The 11,981-nt window shown below is 34.8% G+C and overlaps 1 protein-coding gene across 13 annotated transcripts in view; it reads right to left on the reverse strand.

The window, feature by feature from the left end:
• Nucleotides 1-2,765, reverse strand: part of gramd1bb (GRAM domain containing 1Bb) — a 183,708-nt gene extending 180,943 nt beyond the window's left edge. For all 13 annotated transcript variants that reach the window (XR_015515266.1, XR_015515265.1, XR_015515262.1 and 10 more), the window contains exon 1: nt 2,526-2,765. The gene's annotated coding sequence lies outside the window, so the exon portion shown is untranslated. The remainder of the gene's footprint in view (nt 1-2,525) is intronic.
• Nucleotides 2,766-11,981: the final 9,216 nt, after the last annotated feature.

Consider the following 11,981-nt stretch of genomic DNA (forward strand, 5'->3'; position numbering starts at 1 on the left):
TCGGTATACAAAGCTGATCTGTCAGTTCTTCCTCTATTGGAATTAGTGAACTTGCGCGCACAAAAGAAGAAATATATGAACTGCCCTTAGTTAATAGCCTCAGCCATACTGTAGTTAATCCAGTGTGCGTGCGTATTAGCCGCGGTGTACAAGCTAGGAACTTTGAACTAGCACACAGTTGGCATAACTTGGTTTAGTGACAGCAGTTTTGTTCCGTGCAGATACACGGTGTCGAGAATCCTTTACGATTAATTAACTGTGATGAATTAAATCACGGTTAATAGAGAAATCGGTTAATTGTTGCTTCTCTAATGAGAGGTGAAAGGGAAACAACAAGGCATGGGATGATAACCGCTTTCAAGGTATATCGTGATTTGGAAAAGTCAGGTTTTTAAAACCACCAAAATGTTCAGCTATACTGTTCCTACAGTATATGTAAAGATTTTTTTTGTGTTTTTAGGACAACAATATCTCCAGCAGAAAAGATATCCAGAGATGTTGTTTTAAATTGTAATGAAATCTGTGTTTTTGATACTAATGAAGACAGCAGAATACCAATGAATCATTTGAATTGCTCCAAAATATTTCAAATGTTTCTTAAAATAAAATATATTGAGTTCAATGGGGGAGAAGTTTTGTTTTTTACCCAGACAATTAAAAATAACATATTTTAAAACAGGCGAGGCGGTGGCACAGTAGGTAGTGCTGTCGCCTCACAGCAAGAAGGTCACTGGTTCGAACCTCAGCTCAGTTGGCGTTTCTGTGTGGAGTTTGCATGTTCTCAATGCCTTCGCGTGGGTTTCCTCCGGGTGCTCTGGTTTCCCCCACAGTCCAAAGGCATGCGGTACAGGTAAATTGGGTAGGCTAAATTGTCCATAATGTATGAGTGTGTGTCGGTTTCCCAGAGATGGGTTGCAGCTGGAAGGGCATCCGCTGCGTAAAAAAACTGGCTGGATAGGTTGGCGGTTCATTCCGCTGTGGCGACCCCGGATTAATAAAGGGACTAAGCCGACAAGAAAGATTTTAAAACAGAAGATTTTAAAACCGTAATCACAATATCGTAAAACCGTGAAATTTTTATCCTAGGTTATCAGATCGTCAGAATCTTACACTGGTCCATGCTTAGAAACAACGCGAGGTCACATTGTATATCTTTTGTTATTAAATACATAATGAGGGTTTGGAATGGTATTAGCAATTTCCCTTCAACATTTTTCTTTTTTGACCCACTTGTGATATTGCTCAGATGACGTGTCAAAAAGACAAAGGTGCTCCTGCCAAATTCCCACTAGTTTTTCCTCCATTTCTTGGTCCAAATAGACCAAAAAGAAGCCCCTTTTTAAAGTTTTGTTGGCCTTTTTGCCTTATTAGATAGGACAGTATTTAGACAGGAAGTGAAGTTGGAGAGAAGGGGGGGGTGGGGGTTGGGGGGGGGGATGTCCTCGAGCTGGGATTCGAACTCGGGACGCCCTCATGTGCTATAGCACCATATGCTAACCACTAGGCTATTGTGCCAAAAAAGCCCTTTTAACATCTCCCCCATCCACCCATACTAGTGGATGCTGCTCTCTCATTGGCTGTAGGTAATCGCCGATGTTATTTTCAGTCAGGACACATTTCACACCGCATGGATTTAAATCCAGATATTTAGCATGCCAAATATCTGACGGGTGTGGGAGACTCATCTGCGATTCTCTCAGATCGCGTCTTTGATTGTTCAAACTGTGTGATTGTTACTCACGTGCATGAGCACCGATTTGTCTGTGATTTGCTGGCGATTTCTCAAAACCCGTCGGCGAGTCAAAATCAGGGCTAAACTCATGCAGTCTGAAGACGGCATTAGTCGCTGACATTATCTAAGAAGCGAAAACTGTAATAGCAGATGGCTGCTTCTCACTCAGGGCTGTCTATGCTAATGAGGGATAGATCATCATTAATGGGCGGGGCTTCACCCTACAATGACAGAATGTCAATCACAGTGTTTCTGCAGACTGTTTATATCAAGTGTGATTATAACAAGTAGAATTGGTTATTTTTGAGCATTATAAGCTGATTATTTTCACACACTGCTGCCGCACAACTGTTTAAACCCCTTATAAAAGTGTTTGTGCATAATCGGTCCCCTTAAATGACAGCTTTTAGTACTACCTGTGCATTTTATGAGCTCAAAAAAATTCAATGACTAAACTTTTAAAAATTTATTTCTCACACTGCAATACTATTAGAATGATCTAGCGAAGGAAAAAAAGTACACGCTCTTCCCCTACAGCAGATTCATACACATGAATCTACGAACCCCTCATGGTTATGTTCTGCATCGCACAGCCAGCAGAAGTCATCTAAGCTTTAATGGATATTTAATAAGGTTAGGCTTTACTCTACAGTACGTTCAGTATTACGTATGCATGCGTACACACACACTCTATCACACACAGCATGCCGCAAGAACAAAAACAGTGCAAAATAAATGAAGCAGAGTGGCAAACACACACAGAAAGCAGGAGAAAAGCTTGATGCTCCGTTACCTTGCAGCAGCTGAAGACTCACACTAGCAGAGCGCTTGACTTTGCTTTGCCATCTGCTCCAGCACAGGGCGCAAAGACCACTGACAACTCTGTCTTACAACTCTCTCTCTATTTTCTCAATCGCTCTCTCACTTTCAGCAGACGAACTGATTCTGTAGCGTTTGTGTGAGGTGCTACAGTGCACCTCTTTCTCTCTCTCTTTCTCCTCCTGCTGTCTTTCTTCAGTCTTACTCCAGCTCTGCCTTCAGCTCATCGTACGCTCTCTCTCTCTCCCTCTCTCTCTCTTGCTCCCTCTTCCTCTAACCCCTGATTGGCTCGTTCTCACATCCATGTTTGTTTATGGAGAAATGAGTGTGTGTCTGCACGTGTGTGCACCAATTATTTTCCATATTAACCCTCTGATTCATTAGCAGGTATTATTACAAAGCAAAATATGATCCTGCTTTAGCTAAGTGGTACCACTGAGTTGCATTTAAAAATATCAACTGTTTAGACAGGGTTATCCATATTAACACTCCGATTCAACAGGAATTATTAGAAAGGAAAATGTGATCTTGCTTTGGTTATTTGTCTACCATTCAATTGCATTCAAAAAGCGTTGGGTTTACTGCTATGGTTAGGATGGTACAGATTTAATGGTATTAATAGGTGTAAGTGATGATTAGAGACATGTTTATTGGTATTGGAAGGTTTAAACCAAGTGTTCTCAACTAGTTTGGCCATGGGACCCACATTTTTACATGGTCATTAAGCCGTGACCCAAATTTTTAGGAACTATAATATAATTTTAGAAATTATAATTTATTTGTATTTATTTGTTAATATACACAAGTAGTGACAGACAAATCATAAGAAAATCACCAAGGCTTACAAATAAACAATACTTTATTGCTGTCGTTTAACAAAATGTATTAAATTATAGTAATATTACAGAGTAAAAACGTCTAATACTGTAAACAGCGGTTAGGGTAGGGTAATGATTTTATAAAGTGAACCATCATGCAGTCAATCATGCAGCGATTGAACAGCCACAAAAGATCATCATTAAAAGTCCATCTCCTTTCACTTACTTTAACACACACATATTCAAATAGAAAACAGTTTCCATATACTTTTTCATTCATTGGCTTTCCCACTCGTTATAAGCCATGAACCACTGGCTTCAGCCAAAGTTTCAGCAAAAGTGATAGAGAGTGATGAAACAAGAAGCAAGGGTTCCAATGAAAGGCCAAAACAAGCTGAATACATTTGAATGAACATTACAAGTCAATCTGACTGTCTGGTCTGTACAGTAAACTAACGATGAAGTTTCTAACAGTTTGTAACCTTTTTATTTTATTTAATTGGTCTTTTTTTGTGTGTATTAGGCATGGACCGGTATAAGATTCTGATGGTATGTTAACCTTGAATAAAAATATCACGGTTTCGCGGTACTGTGATTACTGCTCTAAAATTTGTTCTTTAAAATGTTTTTTTCCTTTTTGAAAACAATTCATTTTATTTTTTGAAAGATTTAAAATAATTTTAGAGCAGTAAACATGTCAAGTTAAATATTTAAAATGAATCACTGACTTCTGCTGTCTTCATTTGTTTCAAAAACACTGATTTCTTAACAATTTAAAACGCCACCTTTGGATATCTTTTCTGCTGGAAATACTATTGTCTTAAAAAACACTAATAAAAAAATGTACAAAAAAAATGTATGTGTATATATATATATATATATATATATATATATATATATATATACATGTTTTTTTTGTACATTTTTTTATTAGTTTTATTATATATATATATATATATATATATATATATATATATATATATATATATATATATATATATATATATATATATATATATATTGAACACATACCTTAGGGACGGTATTACCAACGCAATTCATAACTTTTTGGATTTAGTGGCTAATACATATGAATTCATTCGATCTAATTTGTACAATTTAATACGATTTGCTCATCACCCAATAAGGTTTGGGGTTGGGTTGGGTGCCACGCCTCCTTTTTAAAAATCGCACATTTTCGTACGACTGAACTCAACTACCACTAAACTGACCAAACGTACAATACGTATGTTTCCTCGTGAGATCAGGCTGGTATTACAGAAAATTTGGGTGGTTTTAAAACCATGACTTTTCCAAACCGCGGAATACCTTGAAAATGGTTATCGTCCAATGCCTAGTATGTATGTCGTCAAAATTTATGTAAATCTGTTAAATTCAATACTATTGGCTTTAATCAGTTAAAAGATATGAATAAAGTTGAAATATATCTAGCTATAGAAAAATCCAATCACCTATTCACTTTATTCTCAGCTGGCAAGTGGGCGCTGCCATTTGAATCTTTTTGTCTCGCGACTTCCGGTCACATTCACTTCCATTAATTTTTTGACGTTAACAACTGCTCGTTACGCTGCTTGATGTTGCAATTTAATATTTTCTTATTATATTATGCTACTTGGTCTGTGTAGTCATGCAAACATTTGTTTGTTGAGCAAGTAGTTTGACCATTTTCTGCCGTTTATTATTCCTAGTCATTTCTCCCATAGGCGACTGAATCGGAAGTTCTAAGACAATCGCGAAAACAGGCGCACTTCCGCATTTTAGAATAAGGTCAATAGAATTAGTTTACTTAAAATTCAGGTGCAAAATTGGTGCGGCTCCATACTCCACAACAGATAGAATCCAATTGTGTTCTAAATTAAAAAGAAGAAATTAAAACACTTTGGATTTATTGATATTATTACAGAAGTTATTGGTTTCATTTATGTTTCACTGTTTGTTTTATCACTTATTTGTTATATCAAATCGCATTAAGTTTATTAGTTCAATTATGTTGAAAATGTGCACTCCAACTGGATGGTACTTTCATTTGCATACAGAATACATAAATCAATATATGACAATATACGTACACATATAAATACACACATCATCATTAATCATAATGTCACCATTCAACCATTTTCCTATCATAGGCATATTGTAACACGTTTACACAGTTTAAAGGAACTTCTTCTGCCATGCAAAGTCATCTGCTGGTCTGCAGAATGAAATGTGCATCAACCATGTAATGCACAATTTAAGGATTTAAGACCTTGCCTTTCAGGCGAATAACAAACCCGCTCTGCAATCATCTGTAATCGTATAAATAAATGAAAACATTAAACAAAGTCATAATGGAAAGTTATATTTACATTGTCAAGTATAAAAAGGCTTTTTGCATTTACTGAGACTGCATGCTATCATGATGATGAGAAAAAATTGTGTGTGTGTGTGTGTGTGTGTGTGTGTGTGTGTGTGTGTGTGTGTGTGTGTGTGTGTGTGTGTGTGTGTGTGTGTGTGTGTGTGTGCCCATGTGTGTCACACCTCAAGTTGCTCTATAGGGAGACTGTCATTGTAATAATTATAAGTTGCTATGGATAAAAGCATCAGGTGATATCTGCTGTTTACTGTTGTACTAAATATAAATCAGAGCCTGAGCATTACATTTAACAAATGCAGTTAGAGTACATAAATATTATTTGAAAAGAAAACCCATTGTAGGATATTTTTAGTGAAATTATGCTCGACTATTATAATTGCAGCTTTTATTTGTTAAAGTTGATTACTCATAAAAATGCAGTAAATGACGTTCAAGCTGTGGGTAAAAGCATCAGGTGACATTTGCTGTTTACTGTTGTATTAAATATAAATCAGAGATTAACATTATACTTAAATACATTTACAGTACATCAACTCAACTTTGAGTTTATTCAACTTTATTCCTCAAACAATTGTAGCATTTTATTTGTAGATGTTGATTACGTCTACTGTAAATATATATATATGACTGTCAAACTTCTCTTGCACTTCATGGGTGTGCAAATTAAAATCAACAGAAACCATCCAGTTAGTTATTTCAACTTTTCCAAATCAATTAACACAGAAACCTTTGATTAATTTACACACAACATTAAGTTAAATAATGATCAACAACATCATCAAAATACTTTAAAAATCTTAATTAAACCAATAAACCATTATTTTTACTCTCACAACCATGACTTTAATTTAACTGTATTAATATGCATCATGTGTTGCTAATTAGAGTGCATGAAGACAGAGTTTCTGCAGGTTTCACCTAGTTAAACTGAAGACTTTTGAAGACATGTTTAAGACCAGTATAAATAAAAATGTAGACCCATACAGGGCTGCTTGCTAAGGAGTTTTTTGAATGGTCCAGATGGAAAATATTTTTACTTCCCCTTTCAAAAATGTACTATAATTTAATACATTTAATAAAACAATAATTATTTAATAATAATAATAATAATAATAATAATAATATTTTAGATATTGTGTCAAAACAAGCAAGTTCTTGTTTTAAACAATAACAATAAAAATGGACAAATGTTTAAAAGTTTTAAAAACTATAATAAACTAAATGTATGCACAACAGTCTGTCCAGATCAGTGTCATCAGCAATAAATACATGGAGAACTTTAAGAAATGTTATTGTACACTGTAAAACCCAACAGACAACTTTATCAAATGAAATGAGTGTAGTTAACTTAAAACTGGCTGAAAGATAAGTTTTATGGTAAATTGAGTTAAAAATTACTTTTTAAAATAAAAAGTAAAAAATAAGTAAATAAATAAATAAATAAATAAATATATATATATATATATATATATATGACCTTTACTGTGCATCATTTCCACTACCTGACAAAAGTCTTGCTGCCATTCCAACGACGACAAGACTTTTGTCAGGCAGAGCAGAGTTTTTTAATGCTAATAGATATAATATATATTTATAATATATTATAATTGATGCTAAAGTAACGTAAAAAAAAACAAAAAAACATGACCATCTCATAAATAAATATATGAAATTAGTCCTGCAGCAGTACAGAAAAGTAATAGGTCAAAAGTCACACATCTCCTGGCTACACTCTCAGAAATAAAGTTATGAGTGCTGTCACTGGGGTAGAGCCTTTTCAAAAGATACACATTTGTACCAAAAACGTCCATATTCATACCACAAGGGTACACATCACTACCTAAAAAGTACAAAAGTGTCTCTCTTTAATTTTTTAGGTATTAATATAAACCTTTAAGGTACCATTATGGACCTTTTATGTACAAATGTGTATCTTTTGAAAAGGCACTACCCCCTTTATTTCTGAGAGTGTCTATGTTTAGATGGCAATATCACACAAAATAACATTTTGATATTAAAACTTTACGCTTTTAGTTAAGAATAAACAAAAACAAAAGAACTGAAGAGTTTATGTGCCTCTAATATCATAAATGCAAAAAACAGGGACAAAAAAAAAACGAAGAAATCTTTACATCTACATTGACTGGAACTGAATAATGTTTCCGAAACAGCAAAGTCCAATCATTTTTAAAGCTGCACACTGACTTTTAGACTTCTGCTTTATATACAAAATTGATTACTGCTTCTAAAGGTGATCTGTCACATGACAGTCACCGCTGTCTCTGATTGGTGGATGGTCTCCTGCTGATGTTGTGCATTCCTGTGTGCCGTTTGATGACAAAGCAGTCTGTAACACAGCCACCATTAACCATCTCTTCTCCTGCACAGCCTGCTCTGAAACACCAGTGATCGGTAATGTTTAACTAGCTGACACCTATGCGATCTTTGAGGAAGCACAAGAGATATGAATTCATAAAAAAATAATAAAATAAAATAAATAAATAAATAAATAAAATTCAACTTTTTTGATATGCACAAAAACAAAAAATAAATCCGTAACACTTTACTTGAGGGGGAGTTCATAATCATGTGAATGAGATTGTCTGCTTGCTGATGACAACTGTTATTGAATCTCATCGACTCCGTTACGACATTTTAGATACAAAGATGACATTGTGTTACCCATCCGGTGTAAAGTTCAGAGGAGGGAAAAAGCAAAGAGTGGATCCAAACACAGCATTTAAACATTTAATGAAAAAACCATGACACAAGAAGACAAACTAATACAAGGCAAAACAAACCAGGAACACAGACATCATAGAAGGAACGCAAAACAACAGACAATGGCTGTTTCTCAATTCAAAAAATGCAGAGAACGGACTTGCGTTCTTGTGGAGACCGGTCTTGCCAGGTGTCCTCGGAAGAATGAACTCTGGAGACTACGAGAACAGAGAACGCGTCCTGTGAGAAATGAAATGCTGCGTTCTTCCTGATGGTCACGCGACCTTCACGCGTTTTTAATGGTAAATAATTTAAACATTACAGCATTCATACAATGATTTATTGTTTTTCCCCTTTTCAATATATATACTATGCATAAAGAATTTACTAATATACGTTGCACAATATAAATAAAACAGATTTTAATACAAATTTCAGCAAACAAACATCCTTAATGTGTTTATTCCTTTATTAAGATGTCCATGCAAATGTTTATATTCACTATCTCAGTTAGGGAAAATCCTATAAATGATTCAATAAATATATAATAATTGATTCATTATATATATAATGAATCAATAAATTATTTCTCTGAAATTTAATAATAAATCTAAATAAAATGCTGCACTTCCCATCTCCAGTTGCAATGACCTATTAAAACTATTATGTTTACAAATGTGTTGAAAAAAATCTTCTCTGTTAAACAACAATTAGGGAAAAAATAAACAGGGGGTCTAATAATTCAGGGTCGGTGGGGGGGGGCCTTCAGGGGGGGCTAATATTTCTGATTTCAACTGTATAAATATTTTTTCTTCTTCCAAATATCCATTTAAATATATATATATATATATATATATATATATAATTGTTATTGGCATAAAAATATTATAATAAAATTATTTATATTTTTTATTATAAAATTATTATAAGATTTTTTTCCCCCATTACAAATTACAAATATGTACATATATTTTCAAACACTGTATATTACCTATAAATGTTAAATATGCTCACATCTTGGTGTATATCAGGCGTCTATATGTTTGGCCTTTGGTGAGCTTTTTTTAAACAATTAAAAATGATTTGTGCCTATATGAACTTCATTAGGAGGGCATGATAACGTGTTCGAGATGTGTCCAAATGATAAAAGTATTATCATCCATAGTGCTGCTCTGTTGTTTTGCACTCATGTTGTTGTCAAACAGAAGAGCGACATGTGTTTTGCCACTGCTGGATTTGCATATCAATTGAAAAGATCCACTATTTGGCTTGAATGTGATTTGTGTATTATTGAACTGAAGCAGAATAATGAATGTACTTCAGTTCTGTTCTCCATCTCAGCCTTTCAGCAATTGTGTTGTAAATCAATTTATTCAACACATGCAATGCAGTTCCAGTGTGTTTTTAATTTTTAATTTTTTTTTTTTTCCTCTCACAACATTGGCTAAGCGGAGTGGTTTTAAATTCTGTGTAATGACTTATGGTCATGCTTGGGTCAAAGATAAAAAAGATATTTTATAATATGAAAACAGCTGTTTTCCTATTATATTCTACATTAAAAAAAGTTAAATAAAACAGTTCTAATACAAAGGTTAGTGGCTCCTAATTTCTTTCATGAATTCACATTTCTAAATTAATATTCACTGTTCGTTTGAGAAATCAACCTGACTCACTGCAGATAAGTACCTAGTTCTACATTTCTGGGAACAGCAAAATACGTAACTGGAGGTTCGTCGAGAGGGGTCTGGATGCAGACCTAGGGCCTCATGCATCAACGCTGCGTATGCACAAAAACTTTGCGTACGCCAGATTTCACGCTCACCTTTGGATTTACTAACGATGAAATGAACGTGAGAATGTGTGTTGGTCCATGCCAGCTTCATGCCTGGCATATGTGCATTTCTTGTGTGCGTTTGTTTTATTTCCATTGGCGACTCCTAGAGGCAGTTGTGTTAAATTGCACTCTACAAAGTGTCTTTGAGCCGTGCAATGGCAGCTGTATGAGACGGGTTCATCCGCATGTCTAGTAGGTTTATAAGGTTTTCATATCATGCAGTTGACCAGCCAAACATTAAAGCGCAATTTTCAGCAAATGGCGGTTTTCCCAATGTAATCGGAGCGATCGACTGCACGCACATTGCTATAAAGGCACCATCGGAAGGCACATTTGCACACAAGAATCAGAAACATTTACATTCAATAAATGTGCAAATAAAATATGATGCTCAAATGCGCTTAACATAATACACACACTTATTAATGATTCCTAATTGTCTGTCTCGTAATGAAGAGTAGGCAAAATAGTATAATCTGATATGTAGTGGGGGAATGAATGAATTCATTAGACGCTGGATTCGAACCGAGTTCGTGCTCGAACGTGTCAAAACATGCTGCCATGTGCTTTACGAGCTATGCCACTCACACTGCTATAGACACTACAAAAATTTACACCTTAACATCAGACCATTTCTTTTTTAATTCACTCACAGTGCGATGTTCAGACCCAACTGCGTTAACCGCATCAGCTAAACTCTCCCACTGTATTTTTTAAAATGGTTATCAATTCCGGAGGATAAACTTGCACATGACACATTTTTTTCCGGTCTACCTCCGAAAGGAGCACCTCCAATTTACATTCTGTTCAAAGTTTCCTTTTTTGCCTGTTATTACCATTGCTTTTTCATTTGTTTTTGCCAAAGTAGAGTCATTAGCATATTCATACAGAAGAGGAGACAGGGAGGAGTTTTGCGCTTGTGCGCTCAATTTCACGTTAATTCATAAGTACAAAGAGAATATGTGTGGGATTCCGCGTATGCAGTGTTTCCCATCTGAATTTTTTACTGTGTACGCACATTTACAGCTTTGTGCGCATGTAACCCACTCAAATTTGAGTATTGAATATTGTTTAAATTTGATATGTAATTAAGAGTTTCTGATTAAATTTTTTTTATTTGTCAGAATATATGTATTTATGTATTTTATTTTCCTACCTTACTTGATGCAAAACATTTGGGCATGTAAAATAATTTAGATGTATATTTTTACATTTAGAAGTTAATTTCTAAAAAAAAACTAAATTGAGGTCAAGGGTGACTGACTTCACTTGCACACCAGCTTGTGGTGAAGACTTAATCTTAATCCATCCTGCCAATTCTTCATAAAATTCATGTCCCAAATTGTTTTGCTGCAGTAACTTACTGATACTGGACTGTCCCATCATGCCGCAGCTGCAGTGGACTAATGCAGGCAAGGAGAGAGACTCATTGCAATCACTCTGTGAGGACTTCTGCCAATTTGGGTGGACGCATGTCATCATTCAATCGTCAAGGATTTTCGTAGGAACACATACACTGATTTACATTAATTGAGCTATGTTTTACATTGCGTTCAAGACTTTGTAGTTTTCACATATATATTGAAATTTGGACGTTTAGACTCTAAAAACTGTATTTCCTACTTGTGTATAGTTCGATTTTTTTTTCTTCAAAAAGAGCTGAATTGCTGTGAGAAT

Source organism: Danio rerio, chromosome 18 (genome assembly GCF_052040795.2).
Source record: "Danio rerio strain M-AB ecotype USA chromosome 18, GRCz13ab, whole genome shotgun sequence".
Lineage (NCBI taxonomy): Eukaryota > Metazoa > Chordata > Actinopteri > Cypriniformes > Danionidae > Danio > Danio rerio.